The sequence below is a fragment of the Pleurodeles waltl genome, chromosome 12 (genome assembly GCF_031143425.1).
Source record: "Pleurodeles waltl isolate 20211129_DDA chromosome 12, aPleWal1.hap1.20221129, whole genome shotgun sequence".
Classification (NCBI taxonomy): domain Eukaryota; kingdom Metazoa; phylum Chordata; class Amphibia; order Caudata; family Salamandridae; genus Pleurodeles; species Pleurodeles waltl.
Window position 1 is genome coordinate 330,091,016 of NC_090451.1, and position 25,302 is coordinate 330,116,317.

Here is a 25,302-nt window from a genome sequence, read left to right on the forward strand (position 1 = left end):
CAAAATGAGGCAAGGTAGGTTGACGCTCTCAAAAAATGGCACTAACTCAGATATTTTGACGCTAGACAGGTCTAGCATCAAAATATAAATGTGGCAGTAGGTTTGCGCCACTTATATGTGAAGAAAAATTACGCAAATGCAGCACAAACTTTCAGAAATATGGGCCTAACTTTTTAATGTTTTTATTTGTAACTCCTGCAACTTGGATTTTGTTTCCTGAGAGGGGTAGGTCTGGGACTTCAGCTGTTCTAACAGTGGAATTAATAGCTCCTGCATCAATAAAAAATTACACTTGGTGGCAATTAACTTCTCCTTCTACAAATGCTCCACTCTGGTCTACCTCTAAGACTGCGCCAAGTACACAATTGGCCTTCCCCCTCAGGCACCATCATTGGAGCCAAAACTATCACTGTCCAACATGGGGTATTGTGAAAACGGGTTCTGATTCTGATTCTGAAATGTAGGTGGATTTGCTCTCCTTCTTCCAATGCCTATGTTTTTTTTTACAGAAATGACAGGGAATTGACTTCTTTAACATCGCTACATCTACACCAGAATTTGGATCAATCAGAACACCTCTACTTCTATCCTGTGAATTGCTAACTCCTCCTTGATCATCTTGTACTCCAGCTTGCAAACCAACACCCTGCATTCCATTTCAGTTTCCTGCAAACGACTGATACTAGAAACTTTTCGGAACCAATTTTGTCTGCGCAAGCATGAAATTCTCCTTAAGTCTTTTATGCCTCATTTCTTGTTCATCATCACAGTATTCCACATACTTCAGGATCTCATCTAAAGGTTTCATCTGCCAGCAAATCACATTTTGTTGTATATGCATACTAATCTCTGGTCTCAACCCAAGAACAAACTGCGACACAAAGAACCACATATCACCCTTTTCAGGATTTTCTTGTCCACTGTGTTGTTTAAACATCTGCACCAATTGCACATAATAAGCATGCACTGACTCTTGGTGGAGCGGGGATCTCAGTTAAATATTGGTTTAGGAAGTAAGGCTTACCAGCTCATCAGAGTAGAAGTATATGTTGAGATTACCAGGAGCAATTAAATAGTCATCACAATTTTGATTATTATTGACAGTCAATGATGAGAGTTAGTGTGAGTTCAAAATCTTTAATTATAATTCATTTTAATTGTTTAATCTTCAACTCAGCATAGAATCATCATAAATATCAGTCAATAATTAATAAATCATGATATTCAATCAATAACAGAATATAATAGTTAAGCGTGTTCTGTGAAGGAAACAATCCCTATTCTAGAAAAGGAAGGGATCTGGGGAGCACGAGAAAAGGTGTCAGTCAGAACCCATAGCTCCAAATAGAGAGGTTCAAGCACAAAGCTTCAGAGTCAAATATCAGTGATCATTTAAAGCAGAACGCCTCATAAAGAGAGGTCCAAGAAATTCAGTAGAGTCTCAGAGCAGCACAGTTGCAGCCTTGAACATGGATGAGTCTGTGGAGAATTTTGAGAGAGTGCATTATGCATATTTACAAGCCCCTTGTGCCTCCTTGTGCCACATTAGCTAATTTATTTACACTAATGTTATGTTATGTTATGTTACGAAAATTTATAGATCACATGGCTATCCAAAGGCCTCCCAGCGCTATACAGAAATCTTCAAAAACACTGCCTTAGGGACAAAGATTAAAACAACCAAGTTTTAAGTAGACGACAAAATGATAATTCGTGGCTGGTTTGTCATAGGGCCAAAGGTAGAGAATTCCACAATTTGGCGCCAAGATACGACATAGATCTTCCACCCAATTTGTTTTTTTTTATTGAGGGGAATACAGCTAAAGCCACAGATGAAGACCTAAGATGTCTGACACAATTACAGAAGAAGGCCAGGGTTTGCCAGAAAGGCGGGCCGTTCTCATAAAGAGCTTTGTGAATGCAGCATAATGTTTTGAACTTTATCCGTTGCTCCAATGGGAGCCAATGCAGAGCCGTGAAAGCTGACGTGGCCAATTCATGCTTAGGTATACTGACGAGAAGGCAGGCAGCAGTGTTCTGCACCACCTGCAGTTTCTTTTTAACTTATTTTGGAGCACCAAGATACAAGGGATTCCCATAATCCAGGTGTGAGATGATAAGCGTCTGTATGATAAGTCTCTTAGCAATAGGCGAAAGCATTTTAAATACCTTTTTAAGAAGTCTGAATATACCAAAACAAATGGAAAAGATTTTCTTTGCCTGATGGTCCATGGTCAGCCATGGGTCAAGCCATACTCCTAGACTCTTGATTTGTCCCTAGGGTGAGAGCAGATCTCCTAGCGAATGCAGAACAGGGGAAATCAGATTTGGCTGAGCGTGATGACCTAAGATCATAACCTCTGTCTTGTCTCCGTTCAGCTTGAGTTTACAATCAGACATCCATTTGGATACTGCCCGTAAACAAGGGGCAAGTAATGAATCAACTGAGTTCTGTTCAGTGGAGAAGGAGACCACCAGCTGAGTGTCATCTGCATATGAAACTAGGGAGAGGCCAAATGGCTCTACTACCTTTGCCAGTTGCGACATATAGATATTAAATAACGTGGGGTTAAGAGAGGAGCCCTGTGGCACTCCCCAACAGCTATTGAAGCAACTAGAATAAAAAGAACGATCAAGTACCTGAGATGATCTTGCTTCTAAAAACGAGGTAAACCAACTTAGAGCACTCCCTGTGACTCCAATCTCCTTCATTCTCTAAAGTAAAACGTTGTGACCTACAGTGTCGAAGGCAGCACTGAGGCCAAGAAGCACAATTGCTGATACCAGTCCCTGATCAAGGCGCTTCCTGACTTCCTCCGTAACTCCAATCAATGCCGATTCCGTGCTGTGTAAAGGTCTAAAGCCCATCTGAGAAGGATGAAGAAAGTTATTGTCTTCGAGGAAGGTGGAAAAATTAGTGTTCACATGTTCTTCAAGTATCTTGGAGATGGCTGGCAGAATGGAGATAGGTCTATAGTTATCGAGTATGGATGAATATAGGTTGGGTTTCTTAAGCAGAGGTTTCACTATAGCGTGTTTCCACTGAGGAGGGATGGTGCTTCTAGACAGTGACAGACTCAACAGGTCGGTCAGAGTGGAGACTGTTACTGATGATAGCAAGATTTCACTGCACAATTCTTTCCATACTTTTTAACGCCTGCTCAAAACAGGAATTAAAATGACATAACAATTGAAATCAATGGACCTCCTTGTGCTTTGCTGCACTAGCATTAAATGTTTTGATGCTAGTGCAGTGAAGCACCACAGTAGTGTCAACAATTGTGATGCTATTGGCCTTACGGCTGCCATGGTGCGCCATATTGTATATATAGCACAACCATGGTGTTGTTAGGTATTGGTAGGGGCACACAAGAAAAGTGGCACATCAAGACTGATGCGCCACTTTCTTGTCAATGAGCCCTTATGCGTGGCAGAGAGGGGGTGTCCAATCCTACTCTAGGAACAAGCAGTAATATAAAAATCATATCTAAACTTTTGCAGCATGTTTTTTCTTCTTCCTTTCAGCAGCCAATCAGCATTGCTGTCTTCATGGGAACAGGAGTTTTTCGTCATGGCCTGGAAACAAAAGTCCATGGACAACAATGTTCAAGTGAATCATACTCTTTATAACGCCTCAAGGGTTCTCATCATTCACTTAAGAAAACTGCAGTTTCATGGTTAAACTTTTACATAATTTTACTAAAGCACAAGCTACCAATTGAATCCCTGTACGAAGTCATTGTATGATTAGAAAAATGTAACTAAAACATTGTAATACATTATTTTATTCTATGAAAAGTATGGCTATGGGAAGGTCAAAACTAACTTTTTTTACTTAAGTTATCATTTTCACAATGTGTCAGATTGTCGAAAGATTAATATTTTTAATTCTTAACCTAGTTCAGCTTTGCAGAAATTCCAGTTTCAGCTGCTCAAGCCTAATATGTGTAAATGCGTCAGTCTACTGTTTTTACTTGAATTAAAAAGCACTGTATTTCGACTAAGGCCTACATGTTAATTCTATACTTTGTTGCATTAATTTTCATTATTTTAAAAATGTGGCAGCAACCTTTTGGTACTTGTGTAGTTGAATTAATCTTTGACTATTCATTATCTTTTGATGGAACCTTGCCAGACAGGAAAGTAATCACTTCATCGTACTTCATCATTACTATAAGAGACAGTGCATGAGAACATGGATCTCTTGGAGGCTCTGAACTTGCCCATCATGCAGCAATTTTGCATTCAGCCCACAAATCAATTGATAACACAATATCAAAGAATTATTCAAATCAGTCCACATAACTTTTGACATATTTACAAATCAGTCAACCTGTGTATACCACTAAGTAGGATTCTCCCTCCCTCCATTTTGGAAAGTTGTTTGTAAATGTTGCAAGATCTTCTCTACTCCATGGTATGTGTACATACCTTTCACCTGGCAGTTCTCTCATCAGGACTGTCAAACCTTTTTTATCAGGCAGACCTGGAGATGGCTTACTGCCCAGTAGTATCTGATTGTCTCATTTTCTTCTCTGGCTTTTTTGCCCCCTTGCTCTCTGAATTCTCAAATTCGCTCCATTTTCAGATGCAGTTTACCAATTTGGTAATGTGTGATCATATTTGTGAAAAAGGCATTGTTTCATATGCTTCATCATCTAACTGGACTCTGAAACGTTCTGCAATGGGACACTCTTTGAAAGATCAAACTCATATTTTCTCACCAATTCATTTAATCTGTCATTTGGACCTGCTACATGTCTTTACTTAGGTACATTAATTCATTCTCTTGACACTGAATTACATGCCCAATATGTAAACATACCCTAATATTTCTTCTAATTCAACCTTTAACTTTGATATATTTAATAGTCTCTCCTTTTCAGACTCTGGGGTGACAGTTTGCTGTTCTGTATTCCCAGTCTCTTTCTTTTCTGTGGTGTCCTCAAACCATTGTGGAAAAATTCCATCTCAATACATTTGTACCTCCTTGTGCTATTGGTGTTGTAAAGGCGATTTTTCTATGTTCACTTAATGATTGAATTCTTTGCGGTTGTGTTCAGGCAACAATTTGTGAATTTTGTGATGCAGGGATGTACCCTGTCACAGGTGCTTCCCCATCATCTCCTTGGCACACATTATTTCTGGCAATATTTATAGGTGCAGTCACTGTGCGGATCTCTAAAGGTTGAGCAGGTATTATTCTAGTAGCTGGTGCTGTTATGGTCACAATAGAAGCAGTAACATCTGTAGAAACAGTCTCAACCTGTGCATGCACAATTTTTGTTACAACAGGTTGTACAACAGGCTGTGTCACCTGTAATGAACTCTCAATATGAATCACATTTGGCTCAACATTGGTAGTAACCACTGTAGTACCAGAAGTCAAAGCCCCCTCATTATTGTTAACAGGCGCCACATATGGTGGTGGACATGCAGCCAATAATGCATCCAGAATTTCCTCCCCTGAATCACTCAGTATCGCATATCTTTGCAGCTCCCTCATCATCATTTTCCTATGCCTTGTTCTTCTAAGTCTTTTCTGTAGTTATGACTGGGCATATTCTGGCTCCCTTAAATATACAGTTTCTCCAGCTTTGCTGTCCTTTGTCCCATTGAGCATCTACATAATTCCACACAGATCTCCTAGGCTTGTTCTGGTATTCATGTCTCCCTTTATCATATGTTGTTTTCTCCCAAACATTTATTGCTTTGTGGTGTGTAAATGTAGGTGGTAGCTTCATTTCGTATATTTCTTCCCTCAACCTTTCAATAATACTTAAATCAAAAATACTAAATTGTGGAAATCTTAATTGACCCTCATTCTCAGTGTCTTGCACCATTGACAAATTAATATACGCGTGTAACCATATATTTGGCACCATGTGGTGCCTCTTCACCTTCCTGTACTGGAATTTTTTACAAAACTTTAAAACATTTCATGTTTATGAATAAATCAACAATAAATAAGTAAAACAATTCAAATCTTAAATGCTTTGGTTCAATTTGTAATTCAGCACACGTCAATTGTTTTCTAGCCTGTCACCTAATCAAAGCACAGCTTTTTACACCAACCGTCCATTGCCAGCCAACTCTTGCTGACACAACTCCTTACTCCTTGCAGTGGTTCACTCTCCTATACAACTTTTCTCAAACATACAATTTCACAAGTCAAAGCAAATTCAAAATAACAAAAAAATCATGGTCTGTTCCAATAAAGAAAAACAAAGTAACTCAACAATTGTAATATTAAGGTTTTGACACCCTCCAACTTTTCCACACAAAAAGATCTTCACATACGATAATGAAATTTAAACCAGCAGGAAAGCACCTTAATCGATGTAGATTCACCTTTGCGCAATAGGTTTCGCTAACATCAATCAATATTAGTACAATAATGAAAAAATCACAACAATTTATGAGAGTCAGAGTCCCTATCTCAATTGTGCAGTCAACAGTACATCTTGATCTGAACCACAAACCTTTAGCAGACAAGATAAACCATGAAATCAACTCTTATTTATCTAACAATCTATCCCAGCATCTTGGACTACTTTGGAGTATGATAACCATATCAACATTATGGTGGTTATTACGACCCTGGCGGTCGGTGTTAAAGCGGCGGTAAAACCACCAACAGGCCAGCGGTAAAAAAAATGGAATCACGACCGTGGCGGAAACCGCCAACATAGACAGCAACTTTAACACTCCGACTGCCACGGCGGTACGAACAAACACCGCGGCGGTAACCCCCAACAGACAGGCGGAACACAATGTACCACCCACAGTATTACAACAGTCCAATCCGCTACCTTTCCCGGGGTGGATTTACCACGAACAAAAACACGGCGGAAACAGGACTTTTCCTGGGGAAAACGCTCACCTCTACACACCCCGCGAGGAACCAGGATGCCATGGAACCAGAACTCCAGATACTCCCTGCCTTTGTCTTCCTGCTCCTCTACCAGGAGCACGAACGCCTGCGCCGAAGACCACAGTGAGTACTGCACCTACGACACAGGAGAGGGGAGGGAAAACAGAGTGACACAGACACGCAACACCCCCACCCCCACCCTCACCCACTACAACACACAAACTAATACATCATGATACATTACAGTTACACCCCCCCGGAAGAACGCAAAGACAAAAGGAAATGATTTGAACGTTTGTAATCGATTAAAATCCAGTACTCAAAAAATATATATACACTATAAACAAATATATACACCAAGAATACCAGTCCAAGGTATTGCATCATAAAAGTCCGTGGACCACTGTGCCCAAAATGCATGGGTGAGGCCCACACAAGATACCTGATCAAAACGGAGAGAACACTGCAGGGGCATCAGATAGAAATACAACAGGCACCTCAGGGGGAAGGGAAGGGAGGGCACCTCAGCCGGATGAGTGCACAACGCCAGATCCACGGGGGGGCTCCATGCCCACTGCTGTATCCTGGGGAGTGCAAAGCCACAGTCTCACAAGTCTCTCCAGTGGGTGGTTTGCCCACTGCTTTATCATGGGGAGTGCAAAACCACAGTCTCTCTAGTGGATAACAGTTTCCACTGGTTCTGGAGGGGGCTTTGTGCCCAGAGTGCTTCATCCTGCCAAGGACTGAGGTAGTGGATGCCTTTCTCCACTGGTTCTGGAGGGGACTTTGTGCCCAGAGTGCTTCATCCTGCCAAGGACTGAGGTAGTGCATGCCTTTCTCCACTGGTTCTGGAGGGGGCTTTGTGCCCAGAGTGCTTCATCCTGCCAAGGACTGAGGTAGTAGATGTGAATTTCCACTGGTTCTGGGGGGGGGCTTTGTGCCCAGAGTGCTTCATCCTGGCAAGGACTGAGGTAGTGGATGTGAATCTCCACTGGTTCTGGAGGGGGCTTTGTGCCCAGAGTGCTTCTTCCTGCTGGTGGCGGCCTCAGTAGCGTCGGAGCTGTCAGTGCTCATTGGCCTGAGGTGCTGGTGGCGGCGGTGTCCTTGGCAGCAGTGCTTGCGGCGGCGGTGTCCTTGGCAGCGGTGCTGGTGGCGGCGGTGTCCTGTGAAGTGGTGCTTGTGGAGGAGGTATCCTTGGCAGTGGTGCTGGTGGCGGCGGAGTCCTTGGCAGCGGTGCTGGTGGCGGCGGTGTCCTGTGAAGCGGTGCAAGTGGCGGCGGTGTCCTTGGCAGCGGTGCCGGTGGCGGCGGTGTCCTGTGAAGCGGTGATGGTGGCGGTGGTGTCCTGTGAAGCGGTGCTTGTGGCGGCGGTATCCTTGGTTGCGGTGCTGGTGGCGTTCTTGTCCACCGTGCAGGTTTTCGGCGACTTGCCTGTCTTTCTGTGCCCCTTCCCCACCTTGGATGGTGGCGCAGCAGTCTTCCCACTCCCAACTGTACTCCTGGGAGAGCCTTTGGTGGTAGATTTTTGTCTTTCTCCCGCCGGGCAGTGGCCAACCTTTTATGCTTCTGAGGTGGAGGACTGTCCGTGGTCTGGCTCCTTGGCACACTGCTGCTTGGCACACTCCAGAAGCCGGTTATTGCTGGCATCACTGTTCCCGCTGATGTTGTGGCTGAGGTGCTGGGTTGGGACCTGGAAAGGAGGGCCCTAGGGGACTGAAGGGGTTGGGGAGGTGAGGGGAAGAGGTCAAGGTTGGACAGGAAAAGTTTTTGGGACACACTGGGATGGATAGATGGAGGGGGTTTGGGAGTGGAGGAAGAGGTAGTGGTTGTAGGAGGTGTACGTTTGGTGACTGTGGGTGAAGGTGCATGGGCTGGAGGCTGTCGTGAGGTGGATGGCTGTTGGGTGGGTGTGTGGCTGCTTTTGTGTACCTTGGGAGGGTGGGCTCACAGACACACTGGGAGAGGACACAGGGAATGTGTGAATGGTAGTGGGGATGGTGAGTGCAAATGAGCAGGGTGTGGTGGTGGGTGTGCCGGTGATGGAGGTAGTGGCTGAAGATGTAGTGCATGCAGGTGTGAGTGGAGACGAGACAGGGAGGGAGGAGGGAGATGGGGAAGAGGAGGACACAGTGGAGGCAGTGGATGTTGGTATGTGTGCATGGGTATGATGCTTGTGTGAGTGCCTGTGGGATGTGTGCTGCTTATGTTTGCCAGAGCTTCCCTTGTGTGTTGAGGTGGGTGTATGCTGGTCTGATGGTGTGCTTCGGATAGGCTGAGGTACAGGTGTTTGGGTCTGGGTGGAGGAAGTTGGAGGGGGGAGGCTGGACACAGGGACAATGGCTGTCATCAGTGCTTAGGCCAGAGTCTGAAAAGCTCGCTGTTGGGCTGCCTGACCAGAATGAATGCCCTCCAGGTATGCATTGGTCTGTTGCAACTGCCTCTCTACAACCTGGATGGCATTCAAAATGGTAGACTGCCCAACAGTGAGGGACCTGAGGAGGTCAATGGCCTCCTCACTGAGGGCAGCAGGGCTGACAGGGGCAGGGGCTGAGGTGCCTGGGGCGAAGGAGATGCCCACCCTCCTGGGTGAGCGGCCACGGGGCACACGCTGAGGGGCTGATGGGAGGGCGGTGCTGGTAGGGGGGGTGGCGGCTGTACCTGTAGATGCGGGGGGCACAGAGGGGCCCGCCACCGCAAGGGAGCTTCCATCAGAGGAGGAGTCCGTGTCGCTGGTCTCAGCTCCTGTCCCCGCCGTGGAGCTCCTCTTGCCCTCCGTCCCACTGGTGGCTTCAGACTCTGTTGTGTCACCCTCCAGGGCCATGTGGGATGCAGCTCCTTCCTGCTCCGGTGCCACTGCTCCTGTGCCTGATGATGCTAATGCACACAAGAACAGGGAGACCACAGAAAGAGGGGGGAGACAAAAGAAAGACATGTTGAATGCATGCAATACTGCTACTGTTGGTGGACACTACAGACACAGAAGCCCCCTGAACTACGCCGTGCACTTTGAGTTCCCTAATTAGTCACAGGGACATGAGGTACAAGGCCTATGCCCGATTGCTGCACACATGGAAGTCACAAGGGCCTGAATAGGTGTGGTTGGCTCTGTGCACAGGTGGGATGGGGTGCCACATGGCCTGCCTTACGAAGGGACCTTGCCTACTAAACTAGCCCTGGCCTAGGGGAACCTACAGCCCACCTCCCCCACCCAGACACCTCAAATGCGCGCTGAATCAGGTGAATTAGAGTGTACTCACCCCCTTGTGGCTGTTGTGATGCCCTCAAGGGCCCATTCAACTCCGGATAGGCCACCGCCAGGATCCGGAACATCAGGGGGGTCATGGTGCGACGGACACCCCTCCCACGTTGGGAGGCCATCCCCAGCTGGGCCTCCGCCGTCTTCTTGCTCCAGCGGCGAATGCCCTCCCATCTTTTCCGGCAGTGAGTGCTCCGTCTGTGGTGGACCCGCAGGGTCTGGACTTCCTTGGCGATGGCACACCAAATATCCGTCTTCTGGTGGGCGCTGACCTACAGGAATAATACAGGGGGAAAGTAGAAGATATAACCGTCTGCACTGTCACAGTCATTGGCTCGCATCCCTAACCTTGCCATGACGCACATGCACTCACCGTCGTTTCATGCACGCCTCTTTACCCCCCCCCCATCTTCCATCCACACCACTCCACACAGGCATTGCCCATTCGGCATGCTCACAGTGTACTTACCTGTTTGTCTGGAGGACCGTAGAGTACCGTGTACTGGGGGAGGACCCCATCCACTAGTTTCTCCAGCTCCTCTGTGGTGAAGGCAGGGGCCCTTCCCCAGACACATGAGCCATTGTCTCTTCCAGACTGAGGTCACAGCAGCACTTGCAGTGTAGGTCCTCTCCTGTCGAAGGTCAGGTATCAAGTGAGTGAACAGAGAGAAAATGGCAGTGACGTCAGCGGCGGTGCGTACCATCACTGCCGGCGTACATCGTCATTGGCTCCTGGGACCCATAGGGTCCAATGTTAACCAATGCAGGATTGCGCTGCGGTCTTCAACCGCCTACCGCAACGCTGTACAACGCCAGCGCAGTTACCTCATATCCCCTTGTCCCACATTACAGGTCAGGCAGCCACCATTTCAGGGGGCCACATGACATTAATTTTAAATGCATGACACATATCTAGGCCTTGCATACACACTAATATAGGCACATAGCGGATTAAAAACATTGTGGAATAAAGTTGTGTTTTCGTACCTCAGTGTTGGCTGACTCTGCTCGCTGTTCTCCTCCATGAAGCACGTCCGCTGGGGCAGGTGAGGAGATGGCGGCATCCTCCGGTGTACAGATGCTGGTGGACCTGTCGACAATGGAAGAGCGACATGTAATTGTCACCTACATACTGGACCGTGCCACAATCCAGGAACTGTGTGCCCAGTTGGAGCCAGACCTGATGTCAGCTATCCGCCATCCAACAGGAATCCCCCCTCTAGTGCAGGTGCTGTCAGTACTCCATTTCCTGGCCAGTGGGTCTTTTCAAACAACAGTGGCCATTGCATCAGGGATGTCCCAGCCTATGTTCTCCAAAGTGTTGTCCAGAGTATTGTCTGACCTGCTGAAACACATGCGGAGCTACATCGTTTTTCTTCAGGTGGAGGATTTGCCTACAGTGAAAGGTGACTTCTATGCCCTGGGACATATCCCCAGCATCATAGGTGCCATTGATGGGACACATGTGGCCTTGGTCCCCCCACGCAGGAGTGAACAGGCGTACAGAAACCGGAAGAGTTACCATTCTATGAATGTGCAGATGGCACATCTCCCATGTGAATGCCAAGTTTCCTGGCTCAGTGCATGACGCTTACATTCTGAGGAATAGCATCATCCCTTATGTGATGGGCAACTCCAGAGGCACCGTGTGTGGCTATTCGGTGAGGACATGGACCCTATACAGTGTGACTAGGTGTCTGGGGATGTCCCTAAGAGTTAGTGTGTGTCTAACAGTTGTCCCTCGACATTTGCAGGTGACTCTGGTTACCCCAACCTGTCATGGCTACTGACCCCAGTGAGGAATACCAGGACAAGGGCAGAGGAATGCTACAATGAGGCCCATGGGCGAACTAGGAGGGTTATAGAGAGGACCTTCGGCCTCCTGAAGGCCTGGTTCCGGTGCCTCCATATGACAGGTGGTTCCCTATTCTACTCACCAAAGAAGGTGTGCCAGATCATCGTGGCCTGCTGTATGCTTCACAACTTGGCTTTGCGACAACAGGTGCCTTTTCTGCAGGAGAGTGGTCCAGATGGAGGTGTTGTGGCAGCTGTGGAGCCTGTGGACAGTGAAGAAGCAGAAGAAGAGGATATCAACAACAGAAACACAGTGATTCACCAATACTTCCAGTGAGACACAGGTTAGAAGACATCACTGCCTGCTACATCTGATACCCTTGTTCTACATCTCATCTGTCTGTCACTTTCACCCAGTGTATGGACCCTGAGTTGTCACTTTCCCTTTCACTTTCACTTTCACAGATGTGGGTCCCACTGTATGACATCTGCTTTGTTTCCGCATGGACTAGAGCTGTGTGACATAGGTATGTTGACAATACCATGGATATAGCAGTTTTCCACAGTTGTTGCAAATACACATTTTCAAAAGCACAGACTGACTCCAGATTGTTTTGTGCTTTAAGGGTGTTTATTTAAGTGCTAAATATTGGAGGGCGGTGTAAAATGGTCAGTGGTGATGGTGGAAGAATGTCCATGGCAGAGTCCAGTCTATTAGTCTCACAGGTGCATTGTCCAAAGGGGCATAGGAAGTGGATCTGGGGCAGTTGATGGATGGACAGAGTAACAAAGTGGGACAGAAGGATAACAATCAGGGTGGTCTAATTTTTTGGCAGGGGTCTTGGCATTGTTCTCTGTCTTTGTCCTGGATCTCAGGGACTGTTTGCGGGGTGGTTCTCCATCTGCAGGGGGTGGGGTGCTGGTGTCGTGGTCCTGTGGCGGTGCCTTCTGTCCACTAGCGCCGGCGGAGGTGGTGGGCAGTTCATCATCCAGGCTAGTGTCAGGGGCCCCTTGTTGTGACACAGTGTCCCTCCTGGTGTTGGCGAGTTCCTTCAGCACCTCTACAATGGTGCCCAGGGTGGTTTTGATGGATTTGAGTTCCTCCCAGAACCCCAAATACTGTTCCTCCTGAAGCCGCTAGGTCTCGTGAAACTTGGCTAGTACCGTTGCCATCGTCTCCTGGGAATGGTGGTAGGCTCCCATGATGTTGGAGAGGGCCTTGTGGAGAGTGGGTTCCCTGGGCCTGTCCTCCCCCTGTCGCACAGCAGCTCGTCCAGTTCCCCTGTGTTCCTGGGCCTCTGTCCCCTGAACCGTGTGCCCACTGCCACTGCCCCCAGGTCCCTGCTGTTGTTGGGGTGGTGGGTTAGCCTGGGTTCCCTGTAGTGGTGGACATACTGCTGCTTGACGTGTCCTGGGGACAGAGGTATGGGTCCGCTGGGTGGGTGCTGTGCTGGTGTTTCCAGCGGGGGGCGCTCTGTTGTGGCTTGTGCCAGTGTGAGGGGAACCGACTGTCCCGAGGTCCCAGATGGGCCGGACTGGTCATCTAGATCCAGTTGGACAGAGCTGCTGTCATCACTGTGGGCCACTTCTGTGGGGGGAGTAGACATGTCTGGAACCTCCTGTCCGGTGACGTTGGGTAGGGGTCCTGCAGGGGTGTAAAGGCATGATTATTGCATCTGTGTGTGCCATGGTGTGCAATGGGTGGGTGACCCTGTACACCAGTGCTTGCATTCTTGGGTAGGACCTTGTGTGCTAAATGTTTAGGGGTGTGTGTGGGTTTGTGCAGTGGCCATGCATTGGTGATGGCTGTCCATGCTTTGGTGTTGCATGCAGGGCTTGGTGTTGGGATGGGTGGGTTAGGATAGAGGGCCATATGTGAGGAGTTAGAGTGATGGGGGTGAGGGTGGGGGTATGTGATAGCATGCAGGTAGGGTGGGGGATGAAGTAGTGAAAGATTTGCCTTACCAGAGTCCATTCCGCCAGCTACTCCTGCAAGGCCATCAGGATGCAGTATAGCCAAGACCTGCTCCTCCCATGTTGTTAGTTGTGGGGGAGGAGATGGGGGTCCGCCGCCAGTCCTCTGAACCGCGATGTGGTGTCTTGAGACCACGGAACGCACCTTCCCCTGTAGGTCGTTCCACCTCTTCCTGATGTCATTCCTAGTTCTTGGGTGCTGTCCCACTGCGTTGACCCTGTCCACGATTCTGCGCCATAGCTCCATCTTCCTAGCTATGGGGGTGTGCTGCACATGTGATCTGAATAGCTGTGGCTCTACCCGGGTGATTTCCTCCACCATGACCCTGAGCTCCTCCTCAGAGAACCTGGGGTGTCTTTGCAGTGCCATGGGGTGGTGTGGGTGATGTGTGTCGTGGTGTGTGTTGTGATGTGTTGGGTGATGTTTAGGGGTGTGTGGTGTTTTGTGCGTGGATGTTGTGTGAGCGATGGTGTTGAGTGCCTGTGGATGCTAGTTTGTGGATGGTGGTATCTCTCTCTGGCCTTCTTTAGCAATTGTGGTCGTGAGGGTTTGTGGGTGATGTGGGTGTGTGTTTTATATTGTATTGGGTGTGTGGGAGTGGTGTGTGTATGTGTATCAGGTGTATGTATTTGGAATTGTCCAATATGGTAGTGTTTTGTAAATGTGTGTGTACTTTGAGCGCAGCGGTGTGTACCGCCAATGGAATACTGCGGTTGAAAGACCGCTGCATGGATTCGTGGGTCGTGAAAGTGTGTGCATATTCCTGTTGGCACGACGGTGGAGGTTTTGTTTTCACCAGTTTATCACTGACCTTTGGTGTGGCGGACTTGTGTGGGTGTCTAAATTTTGGCGGATTATGAGCTGTGGGTCGTAATAGCTGTGGTGGAATTCCACGGCCGCGGCGGTGTGTTGGCGGTCTTCTGCACGGCGGTAAGCGGCATTTACCGCCAATGTTGTAATGACCCCCTAAATGTTTAAGCATAACTAATTCATTCACCACACACACACCAAAGCACAAGCAACCGAACAACAACAAAGACAACTGCGATGCATAAACCTATTCATACTCACACATCCAATACTGCAACTGACTCTGAAACTTCACCTCATCAGTTTTCAAAATTTAGACCTTGAGGGGGGCGTGGTTTGGCCACCGAACAAAATGGCCGCCTGAGGTTGAAGCTCCGCTCGCCGAGATAGATTTCAGCTAAGGCGGGGGTAACACGAGACTCAGGCAGCCTCACAACGGCTTCCCGGGACTGCGAGATGTGCAGCCCGGGGAAATAACAGATTTCCCCAGCGAGATATGATGCCCGCGAAGCCATTGGACGCAGACCACTGGAGGCCTCTGACGGCGAGGCCGACTGCGGCCTAAAGTGAGGGGCCTGCCCACCAATTGAAATCCCTTAGGAAGTCTTGGAACCGCGGCTGCGATCTGAACAGCGCGACTGAGACCACCAGCAAAGAACAAGGCGTCGGGAGGCGTGGGGGTAAGTGGCGACGGAAGAGGGCCCCCTCCACTCTCACCTCGATCCCTGTCGCCAAACTACCATCCACGGGCGCACTACAAGCTCCGGCATTTGGCCGCGGTGGAGAGGGCACACGCAGTGGCACGCCAATGGGGAACATCTTGGAGCCACAGGGCATATGGGCCGAGAAGACGACAGGCACCCCCCCGAGACACACGCAGCGAGGAGAACGTACAGGCTTGAGGCTCACCCTGGACCCATGATCGCAAGCCCGGTCACGACATCAAACGAAGAGCACGAGAGAGAGCGGAGAATCAACGACAGATAAGTACTGCGGCCACACACTGAGCAAATAAAATAGAGGATAACGCTACCTATCTACGAATAACACTGAGAGTGAAACAAAAATCTCTTTGAACCACCCTCGGGCAGCGCTGCAAAATTCGGCGTATTACCATGATAAAAACGGTGCACGCCGAGGAACAACACCGGAGGAAATCGTGGAGCCACAAGGCGTACGGGCCGAGAAGGCGACAGGGCTCCCCCCGAGGCACACGTAGCGCGAAGAACGAACAGGCTGGAGGCTCACCCGAGGCCCATGATCGCAAGCACGGTCACGACATCAAACGAAGAGCACAAGAGAGAGTGGAGAAACAACGACGGATAAGTACTGCGGCCACACCTTGAACAAATAAAATAGAGGATAAAACTACCTGTCTACGAATAGCACTGACAGTGAAACAAAAATCTCTTTGAACCACCCACTGGCAGCGCTGCAAACTCCAGCCTGTTACCACAATAAAAACGGCGCACGCCGAGGCACACCACAGGAGGACATCTTGGAGCCACAGGGCGTATGGGCCAAGAAGGCGACAGGGCCCCCCCCCAAGGCACACGTAGCGCGGAGAACGAACAGGCTTGAGGCTCCCCCGAGGCCCATGATTGTGTTGCCCGGTCACGGCATCAAACGAAGAGCATGAGAAAAAGTGGAGAATCAACGATGGATAGGTACTGCGGCCACACCCTGAACAAATAAAATAGAAGATAAAACTTCCTTCCCTACGAGTAGCACTGAGAGTGAAACAAAAATCTCTTTGAACTATCTACCTTGTAACATAGCACCGACGCTATGGTCTAGAGAGGCATAACCTGAGACACATAGCCCCGAAGGCATCATCGCGTACAGTGCAATAATAGGAGGAAATTACAAGAACGACTGATCCCCAAGTGCAACACATAAACTTTGTTTTGAGAGGCCATCAAAATACAACCCCACAATAGTACACTAGGTGGCCATTACTAACGGGACCACCAATTTCCCACCCCCACCCACCCCCTCCCTCGAGAGAGATGAAGTGGGGAACATCACAATGTTACAAAGCAGCACAGGAGGACGGAATGGATAGGCGAAGATAGTGAAGAAATTAAATAATAGAGGCAAGACAGAGTGAAGTATAAGTACGAGACAATCACCCACAACAGAACGTCACAGAAACGGTGGGGTAGGAATAGATGTCCGACGGCGGTGTCACCCATCGTACCATAATAACAGTAAAAGTTCTGGCTCAACCTCCTACCCTCCCCTTTTTACACCATAGATCCTATCTCTCAGATAATAACACTACTGCATGGAAAAGGCCCGAAGGCAGACCTCCCTATGTCACACAAATAGTGGCAGTCTAGGGGAATGGTCCACAACATCCTACAGATGACACGAAAGAAGAAGGGAAGCGGCCTCCCACTGCCTACACAGCCTTTTAACTAGTCCGCATCCCACACCAATATTCCACCTCCTCTCCCAAGTGCCACTACCTACAGGACAGAGGAAGGACGACCGGCAAACTACGACCTCATCGTACCCACACGACGACATCTATCACATAGAGCCTCCTACATTCTGGAAGAAATGCCCAACGGAAAGATTTTAGGCAAGCCTTCCAGAGAACTCCTGTTCTCAGAGGCTATCACACAATCGAAACCCACGACAACACAAATGGCAACACGAGGGTCAATATCCACACCAACAGACCCCTCTGCCTCGGAAGCCACGGAAAGTATACTACAGGAGATTGCCTCGGTGGGACGTCGTCCCGAAGCAATGGATCAGAAGATCACGGACTTAACCATAGCCTCTTCCTCCATCTGTGCAGATATAGCAGGTTTCAAAGACACAGCGGATGCCCTGGACCAACGCCTCACTACGGTGGGAGATCAAATGGCGACACTGCCAGATCAGGAAATAGAATTACGATCCCTCCGAGCAAAGGTAACAGACTTGGAAGACAGGAGCCGCCGAGACAACATACGACTCTTCGGAATCCCAGAACGCAAAGAAGGATCTGACACCAAGGCTTTCCTACAATCACTCCTGCCCGACCTCTTCGGTATTGAATTTTCACCACCACTAGAATTCCAAAGGGCGCATAGAATCGGACCTCCTCACAAGGCTACCTCCGACAAACCACGGCCCATCATTGCATGTTTTCTAAGACATGATCAGACTCGACAGGTCCTATCAGCAGCTAAAACACAAGGACCAGCCTCTTTGGACGGCCATGAGATCAGAGTAGCGGCCAACTTCTCCAGGCTGACGAATGAAAAGAGAAAAGCGTTCCTAGCCTTCAGACCACAGCTCAGGAAACTAGACATCAAATATGGCCTATTGGAACCCGCAAGGATGTGGATCACCTATTGTGATAAATCCAAAGACTTTACGGAACCGGAGGATATTAGCTTATTTCTCAATGATCTTATCTCACACCCCATGGACGTTTCATCAGGACAAGAAGATCCCGATGCCTCCCAGACCGGGAATAACCCCCCTGCTGCACTGTTATGAGCCCAGTCGCAAAGGTCTGCCTCACACAAGAGAGGCAGAATGTATGACCGCCTTCCCAAGCCACAGGACAATCGGGACCAGGTGCTACAGGCAGTAATAGACCACACCCAGGACATGGGTAGGGACAAATCCCGCTCCCCACTGAAGCCGTCACTGGACGATTACACAGACCATTGAACTCTGAGAATACTTACAACACTGAAAGAACGGACCCTCATCTAGCAACCGACCTACTTTTCGTCGGACAGATAAGTGGCATGCCCAACTGTTCTGAACTAAAGTTGCACCATTGATGGGGAGGGAGTGGGGGGGTCCGAGAGTTTAACATCACTCCCGTCCATTATGAGATGTCAGCTTTTAAAGAGTAATGTCTGTCTATCGGCTAGGTCTTCCCTAATCAACCTCAGAGGCACAGCTGAGGCACCTACACAGATCTTTAGAGTCAACCCTGAAGGATGTCAAAACGGTCTTAAATGCATCATTTCAAACCCTATACTCAGCTCTAAGAACGCATGACCGTATCTTCCTCAACACCTCCCCCCCAAGCTCATCTGCTTCTGAACCTGGGCTCCTTTGTATTCAAACCCCAGTGATATCATTATCATTATTTGTCTATACCCGCACCACGCAACACATAACACACTGAGGCTGACTACTAACCCCCTCCAAAATCATCGAAGAAACACTGAAATAAACCCCATCATATCTATATCTCATGATAATACTCCCTCGGCGCACGGACTCCACAGGTACGAACCCGCAGATTAACAGACTAACTGACAGGAGGTTTTCTTTTTCCCTTCCTTTTGTTCTTTTTCTAGGTCTTTGTCTGACTTTTTATTCATTAGTGCATACATTTTTCTTCTCTCCGAGTTAGGATCCTTTCAACCTTACTTCTAATCTCATAACTCCTACTCATTACCCCTGGTGACCGAGGGACCTAGACACATCCTATCTCTGTCCCTTATATTATATTATATTATATTATATTATATCACACCATCCCCCACTACGCGTCCCTGAATAGCTAGTTTCTGTATAATATTCCCCCTGTGCCCCCCGACCACACATTACAGAAACATTATACGGAATACACATTATCCACATAGCATTCATGGGAACGACAACACCGCTCACAATCGTCTCCTGGAATGTCCATGGTATGACCAACTATGTCAAACGACAGAAAGTACTATCCTATTTACGCTCTAAACATGCAAATATTGCCCTGTTGCAGGAAACACTCCTTGACTCAGCAGAATCTGAAAAACGTCATAGAGACTGGGTTGGTAAAGTACTCTATAGCGGTAAACCGCCCGTATCTGACGGAACGCAGGGTACTGGGAGGAAATGCGGGGTGGCAATTCTCATACGTTGCTCACTGCAGTTCCGACTGCTTAAAACATGGCACGACCCAGAAGGCCGCTATGTCCTAGCCAAAATCAGGATAGGTCTTTCCACGATGTGCATAGGCTCAATATACGCCCCCATAGGCTCCTAGCACACTTTCTTTCTCTCTCTTAATCGACTGCTCACAGAGATTGGCGCCTCTCAATATGTACTGGGTGGAGACTGGAACATTGTACAAGAGGCTATCCTTGATCGCACAAGCGGCCTTGACGCAGGCAATAACTGAGACAGGGCCCTACTCCACGATGTCCTTTCCGACGACAGCTTGCTAGATTGCTGGCACTTATTACACCCCTCAGACCGCCAATATACCTTTCTCTCTCCAGTACATGGAACCCAATCGCGACTAGACTACTTTATGATCGACCAGAGACTGATACAATCGATAAAACTGATGGATATCCTTATGGCCGCACTATCGGACCACTCCCTGGTCCTACTAACGCTGGAACTAGGAGTGATCAATCCGGCCGTAAACCATGGCGCCTTCCCAATTCCAGATATAGAACCCCAAAAGGAAAGGAACAACTTAAAACCCACTTAACTACCTACCTAAAAGATAACAAGGGCTCAGTATCCTCACCCCAACTTCTATGGGCAGCAGCAAAGGCAACTATTAGAGGTCAACTAATGTGAGACGCCGCCATTGCCAACGCCCGAAAGAGAGAACAGGCCAACCTAGAGGACAGGATAGCCCATGCGACCAGAGAATATACGCGAACCCCCACTTCATCCAATCGCCGCCATCTTGAACAAGCTAAAATGGAACTCAACTCCCAATATACCACGCGGGCAGAATATGCATTGCAAAGGCTAAAGGGCCGCCATTATGAACACGGCTAGAAAGCAGGCCGTCTACTAGCCGCCCAACTACGCCAAAGATAAATTACATTAGCCATACCAGCACTCACTGGCCGAAATAACGACCTCCTCACGCACCCACAGGCAATTGCGAATGAATTCGGCAACTATTACCAAGCCCTAGACACCCCAGAAACGGTAGAAGCCAATGACAGCCTGAACACCTTCCTAAAAAGAGCAGATATCCCCTGTCTTTCGACAGAAGGTAGGGCACTCCTAGAAGGTGATATTAGCAAGATAGAAATTCAACAGGCGATAGCCAATCTATCGTACCACGAAGCCCCCAGGGAAGACGGCTTTAAGCCCGAATTCTATAAATGGTCCGGGACAGAGATAGTGGAGACCCTACACGCCAGGGAGCGGACCGCACGGGATCCCTATATCCTATCTCCAACAAAGCCATTATCACAGTTATACCCAAACCAGAAAGAGACCCACTTCTTTGTGGGAGCTACTGCCCCATATCACTACTTAATGGAGACACTAAAATCTTAGCAGCGATATTAGCAACCCGATTGAAAAAAGTCATTCCCTCTCTGATCCATCATACCCAGGTGGGCTTTGTGCCAGGTTAAATGGAAACACGCAGGGCTTCGTTACTTAGGTATTGATATAAATAGAGGCCTAGAAAACATAGTGACAGACAACTTAAACCCCCTAATCAACAACATGAAACAAGACTTTGAGAAATGGAAACAATTAGGATTCTCCATGTGGGGTAGAGTACAGGCGGTGAGAATGGTAACCCTCCCAAGATTTTTATACGTGCTGGGTATGCTCCCTTTATACATACCACTAATCCTCCTCCAAAAGATAGACCGTTGCATTCGCACCTTTGTCTGGGGATCCATGCGCCCACGACTGCCCAGAGCCACGTTATTAGCACAACGTGAATTTGGAGGTTTAAATCTCCCTTCCATAGAACACTATTCTTCAGCATTACACCTATCACAGATGACCCTCCTACTCCCAAATGTACGGGACCTACCATTCTGGATACCAGTGGAAAGGGCAGTTACAGGAGTTCCTCACGAACTACAGATACTATCCAGCACGGACATGCTCGACCAACGAACTACCGATCCCATGATAGGGGCCATGAGGAAAGCCTGGCAACAGGCACACCGCTTGCTGAAAATAGACCCATATCTCCTATGCAGAGCCCCCCTATGGGGCAATAAAGGACTCCAGATAGGAGGTAAGACCATCCACTGGTGGGATTGGTATCAAAAAGGCATCATAAGAATAGACCAACTCGTCTCTGGAGACAATTGGAAGACGTTCAGGGAACTACAGGGAGAATTTGACTTCCCCGATCACTATTCATGGCGCTTTCTACAGTTGCAACACTGTCTGACACAGCGACTAGGATGATCCCCCCGGCGTTTAACACATTCACCAATACTTCAATACCTAGAAACATGGGGCCAAATGAAAGGGGCTGTATCGGGGCTACAGTCGGTGCTGAATCGACACCTTTTTCAGCTACCACTACTTAACTCCCTTAGAGAAAAATGGCAAACCCGCCTACAGAAAGATTATGGCCTAGAAGACTGGGCTGAATTAATTGAGGCTAGAGACCGAGGAGCCCGTGAGGCTCGTCTGAAATTCTGCCTTTTCAAGACTCTACATGACTGGTACTGGGCCCCACAGAAACTATGCACAGCACGACTCCTGCCCCACGCATCCTGTTGGAGATGTCCCAACAAACATTGCGATCTTACCCACATCTTACATGATTGTACTGCTATACAACCCTTCTGGCGGGCGATAGGACGCACTCTCAGAGAGGTATTGCCCTTATCGCCAACGCTCACACCATCTCTCATACTCCTACACGATACAGAGGAACTACAACATCTCTCACGACCCCAAAGCCAACTATTGCATACTGCATTAGCCACAGCCAAATTATGTATCCTCAGACATTGGCAGGCAGAGGCTACTCCCTCCCAGGAAGAATGGATTGGCGCAATGTACCAGGCAGCCTCCCACGAACGCCTCATATATAACTTACAGGATAAAACTGATATATTCTTACAAAAATGGTCACCCTTCCTACCCAATCTGATGACCTAGGTATTTCCTGTGATAGACCACCACAACCATTCAACTTATGCAAACACAAACCAATGCCCACACATTAATATATATACCATAACCTTCAACTATACTGTACCCTATTTTTATTTTATATTGTCCTACCATCCCTAGTAAATTTCATCATTATCATCCCTGTCTACATCTAGATCGCCTTATCCCCTTCAAACCTCCCCTCAGTCACCACTACTACGAACACCACTGAAGCCATAGCGGCCCCCATTATCGTTCTTTCTATTAGTGTTATTATCATCATAATGGATATTACTACATCCTAACTTCTTACTTACGTATCAGTACTCATGGAGTCTTTCTTGTCCTCTTTGTAAAACTATCCTCCCTATGTGTCCCTGAGTTCCTTGAGGAAGGGATACTACTAGACACGGACATGAATGCTCTCATAACGACCCATCTCTGTTCAAAAGGTACATCATGTCACAGAGAAGCTATTATACTAAATACCCATCAATAGCACCTATTGATATAATATAATAATATAATAGTAATATACTGCAGTTAACCTATGATATGGATATACCCAACACTTATGGCTGTATACCCTTTATAGACGAAGTTCAAACAGTTTCAAGATTGATACATTTTATTTGTTTGGAGATATGAGACCACTATGCTATTAATACTGGCTCTTCAATGTGATTATTAATGCTGGGACAAGGCACGTTTTTCTGTGTTTGATATACTTGCATACAACGACTGAAGACTGTAAAGGCGGAGTACCCCCAAAGACGGGAGGAATTTTGTTAATTTTGCTAATTTTGTTAACTTATCCTTTGCACATGACTTGTGTTACGAAAGATAAACAATGACTACAATAAAAAATTATAACACAAACAAATTTAGACCTTGAACTGTGTGATGTGGGTATTTCTCTAAACTAGGGAAATTAATTGAGGGTCCTTTTTCTTTCACAATGTAAACTGTTCTCCTTCTATCAACTTTTCTGCTGGAGCGGGGATTTTTTCAGTTGCATTTTTGGTTTACCATTCATCAGGGCTAACCCCTACCTCCTCAGGCTGATGGATCTTTGATGTTGACTGAAATTAATCAGGAGATGTACATCACATTAAATTATTTCTAGTTTGTTTCAGTCAACAATGAGAGTTTGATATGAGTTAAAGGGTTTTAATATCTTTTAGTGTTTCATCTTTATTAGAATTATCATATAAATACCAGTCATTAGCTTTCTCAAGCAAAATAAGTAATCAATAAGTCATAATAAAGGCATTAAGCACGTTCCATAAAGGGAAGAATCCATATTCTAGGAATGAGAGATAAATAAAGGTGTCAGTTTCAGAAACCCATAAAGAGTTCTTGAATTCGAGAGAAATCATAAAGCATAAAACTTTACCTTCAAATTCAGATCAATATTTCAATAATCAGTCAATCCCGAACTTCTCATGAAGAGAGGTTCAAGGAACTCAGTAGAGTCTCACACAAATGGGATAATGAGGAGTGGTAACCTACTCTAGGAACACACACTATTATAGACAGACAAAATCAATGTTGCAAATTCAGGTGGTTTCTTCTTTTTCAGTTGACCAATCAGCTCTTGATGCACCCATGGGAACACATTCATTCCCCAACTTCTCACAGGAACACAATAATCTTCAGACAGCAAATTCTAAGGCTGCAACTATATCTTATCATGTAACTAGCTCAGTCATACTGTTTCGATAAGCTTTTTGCACTGCATTTATATTATTAATTAATTGTGTTTGTAAGGTTTGTATTTAGATACAAGGACAATGGAGCAATGTTTGGATAGAATAATATCTAAAAATGCAATATTGATAAATAATGCATTTGGCACAGAACGCATGTTGGGTAACAATTTAGATCATGTTTCATACTAATTCAGTGTGGTTTGAGGCATGTGTAGATTATTTTCCCAAAACAAACAAGCAGAACACTTATGTTTTATAATGGGGTCTAAAAATACAGCCAAAATTGTAGGTTTTGTTCAGATGACCCGATCAGCATAGAAATATCCAAGGGATACTGCTATTCAAGAAAATAATAATAATTACTACATAAAATGGTATATTGAGTTCTTAAAATAAGAAAAATTGAGTCTGCCAAATCACAGTAATTATTGAGATCTATTTCATTGCCATTATAATTAAATTTTGCCTAATGATGAGCAGGAAATTTTGATATCATGATTTCCATTTATGTCAATAACGTATGTTATCCTTTTGATGATTATATATGTTCTTATATATGTATTTTATCTCTTTTCAAACTTGTTCAGTTGTACTTGTTTATGGTGACTTAGTCACATTATATAGCAATTTAAAAGATTTAAAAAGATTGAAAATATCAAGCCCTGAAGAAGTGATGTACTAAATGCCTTTTGTCACGAAACATGTGTTGGCATTCTGCTATGTGCCATTTTCAGAGTTAGCTAGATTTTCTGTTAAATGAAATGAATGAAAACAATACTCTTTGAATAATAATAGTTTCTAAGCCTCTACTTCGTTCATTACCTTTTACCCCTACCCACCCCTGAAGCCTAACAATCTATGACCATCCTTTTCTCTTAGCCATCCCTTAAATTGAAAAACTACTTAATACTCTTTGGTCCTACCCTTCCCTTAAACCTACAAATCCCTTTCTACTCCTTGCCCATACATATCCCTTACACCTAAAACCTCTTTTCTACCCCTTTACCAAATCTATTCCTGAACTCTAAAACCCCCCACCAC